The 3,146-nt window shown below is 40.1% G+C and overlaps 1 pseudogene; it reads right to left on the bottom strand.

Annotated features, from left to right (window-relative positions):
- Nucleotides 1-987: 987 nt before the first annotated feature.
- On the bottom strand, nt 988-2,418 carry LOC100668039 (heterogeneous nuclear ribonucleoproteins C1/C2-like; annotated as a pseudogene).
- Between the last annotated feature and the right edge of the window lie 728 nt (nt 2,419-3,146).

Below are 3,146 nucleotides of genomic sequence, written 5' to 3'. Positions count from 1 at the left end.
AAGGACAAATATTGTATAAGACCGCTAGTATAAGATCTTGAGAAATAGTATAAACTGAGAAGAACACATACTTTTGTGGTTACGAGGGGGGCAGGGAGGGAGGGTGGAAGAGGGTTTTTTACTGATTAATTAGTAGATAAGAACTGCTTTAGGTGAAGGGAAAGACAACACTCAATACATGGAAGGTCAGCTCAACTGGACTGGACCAAAAGCAAAGAAGTTTCTGGGATAAACTGAATGCTTCAAAGGTCAGCGGAGCAAGGGCAGGGGTTTGGGGACCATGGTTTAAAGGGACTTCTAAGTCAATTGGCAAAATAATTCTATTATGAAAACATTCTGCATCCCACTTTGAAATGTGGCATCTGGGGTCTTAAATGCTAACAAGTGGCCATCTAAGATGCATCAATTGGTCTCAACCCACCTGGATCGAAGAGAATGAAGAACACCAAGGTCACACGATAACTATGAGCCCAAGAGACAGAAAGGGCCACATGAACCAGAGACCTATATCATCCCGAGACCAGAAGAAGCAGTTGGTGCCCAGCCACAACCGATGACTGCCCTGACAGGGAGCACAACAGAGAACCCCTGAGGAAGCAGGAGATCAGTGGGATGCAGACCCCAAATTCTCACAAAAAGACCATACTTAATGGTCTGACTGAGACTAGAGGAATCCCGGCGGTCATGGTCCCCAAACCTTCTCTTGGCCCAGGACAGTAACCATTCCCGAAGACAACTCATCAGACATGAAAGGGACTGGACTGTGGGTAGGAGATGCTGATGAAGAGTGAGCTATTTATATCAGGTGGATACTTGAGATTGTGTTGGCATCTCCTGTCTGGAGGGGGGATGGGAGGATAGAGAGAGTTGGAAGCTGCCAAAATTGTCACGAAAGGAGAGACTAGAAGGGCTGACTCATTAGGGGGAGAGCAAGTGGGAGTGCAGAGTAAGGTATATATAAACTTATATGTGACAGTCTGACTTGATTTGTAAAAGTCCACTTGAAGCTCAATAAAAGTTAATAAAAAAAAAATGCATTGTTACATTTGTGTTAAACAGCCCCACATAGCACTCTTACGTGTGGTATAACACATATACCTCTAACTCAAAGATGCGGTCAGGTGCTACTCAACTAAATGAGATTGCCTTTGCAATTAGAGAAGCAGTTGCTGAACTCATGTATGAATAGAAAAAAAAAAAAAAAAACCTGTACTTCCTGCATAACAAGAGACTGTATTGTAGACAGTTGATAAAAACCATACATCATTTTTGTTGTTATATCAAAGAGGTATCTAAATTAAAAGCAAAAATTACAAGGTAAGATTTAGCATAACTACTCAGAGTGTCAAAGGAAGTGAAAAGGGGACGAGGTGCAGAGCAATATGAATTAATGAACACGGGAAGGACAAGGATGGGGAGAATAGTAAGCACATGCTGAAGATACTAGGGGAGAGGATCTGGTGAAAAATTTCATCTTAGACAAATGTCTAGGCAAAGAACTAATGTGATAAGATTTCTAAACCTCACCATGTATTTGAGAGGCATCCTCGCCATTTGCACTCTCTGTCATCCTTTCCTCCCTCAGCCTCTTTTTCATCATCCTTGATCAACTCCAGCTGTTCATCTCCCACCTTCATTATTGTCACCATCTAATATGATCCCCTTCTCAGCAGAGTCACCTGCACCCCCCTCAGACTCCATCTTTACATTAGTCCCATCTTTCTTAAGGAAATAGCTGCTCTGCTCCTCTCCTGGCATCATTCTTCATCTCTACTCCTTGTTTGCTTTCTTCTTTTTACATTTTTTCCAGGCTTTCCAATAAAGAATCTACTTTTTGTTTTAACTGGGTCAACTCCTTCTTAATGGTCTAAAGGTCACCTATTTTCAGTCTTCTAGACTTGGGAGAAGATCTTCACTGTCCACTCTTGGAATTGAAGCCATTTTGGTCCCTTCGTTTAGTGTTTTCTGATACACACCAGTATTTACAGAATACTACAGCCAAACAGTAGGAGGAAGAGGAGGAACACGTGCTGGGTAGCTGTACTTAATGACATAATAATTTCTTTGGAAGTCATAGTCCAAGTCAAAAGAAGAGACCTACCTTTCTACTGCAGATAATTTCACACCTGCTTTTCCTCATTTCACTTTTGGCTCTGCAACCAGATTAATATCTAAAATCTGGCCAGCAATCATTCTGTCAACTTCTCCTGCTACAGTAGCCCAGGCATTTCCTTATGAATGAAGGAAGGCAAAGACCTTATGAACAAAGCAACCTATAATTTTGCTATACTTTGAGAAGGTTGCCTCCACATCAGACTTCTTGTCCACAAGAGTGTTGAGATTTCCAATAAACACATGGGAGCTTACAGAGTGAGGATCTGTCATGCTGGTAACATCGCTGGCCATGGTGTTTGATAAGGCTTGTCACACAGCTGAAAAACGTAGTTGAAGATCAAAAAAATTTCACTTGAGCAAAGTTCCACTAACATATATTTCAAGTCAATTATAACCAGGAGTAGGGAGGGAGAAAAGATTCGATTTTGAATCTCCTACTCCCGGGTTCTATGTGAAGAAGCCAACTGCTGCTCAAGGTCAGCATCATGACCCCAATAGTTCAGTCTTTGCCTCTTCACAAAATGGCCAGGTTATCAGAAGTTTGCCTATACTTTTAGGTGAAAAATTAATGTTATAACCTTGAAGCCTAAAGTAATTGTATATCTGAAAAGAGTCAACAGTTAGGAGTGCATAGAACAGATGAGGTGGTTAATCTTGTGGGGAATAAACACAGACTAAAGTTAATAGTTACAGAAATACACTTGTAACTATCTTACAGGGAACATGTAACTATTAGGGAAACTATACATCTGCATAAGCAAGAGGGAGGAAGTAGTATAAGTATGCTTGATTCTATAAACTTTATAATGCGAAGCAATAAATCCTGCCTACTATTTGAGACAATTTACTGTTTGGTACAATTAGGAGTTAAAACATATTATTTAAAATTTGATGAAAATTCATAGAAGAGCTAGAAACTGAATAATATAAAAACAAAATGGTATAACCTCAGAGAATGTGACTAAGAGGCGTGGAGGCTTTTTATTTTTTATTTGCTGAATTCTGTATCGTTACTTTTTTTCATATGCATG

This window comes from Loxodonta africana, chromosome 6, assembly GCF_030014295.1.
Source record: "Loxodonta africana isolate mLoxAfr1 chromosome 6, mLoxAfr1.hap2, whole genome shotgun sequence".
Classification (NCBI taxonomy): domain Eukaryota; kingdom Metazoa; phylum Chordata; class Mammalia; order Proboscidea; family Elephantidae; genus Loxodonta; species Loxodonta africana.
Note: the sequence above shows the minus strand (reverse complement) of the source record. Positions and strands in the feature narration are given on the sequence as shown.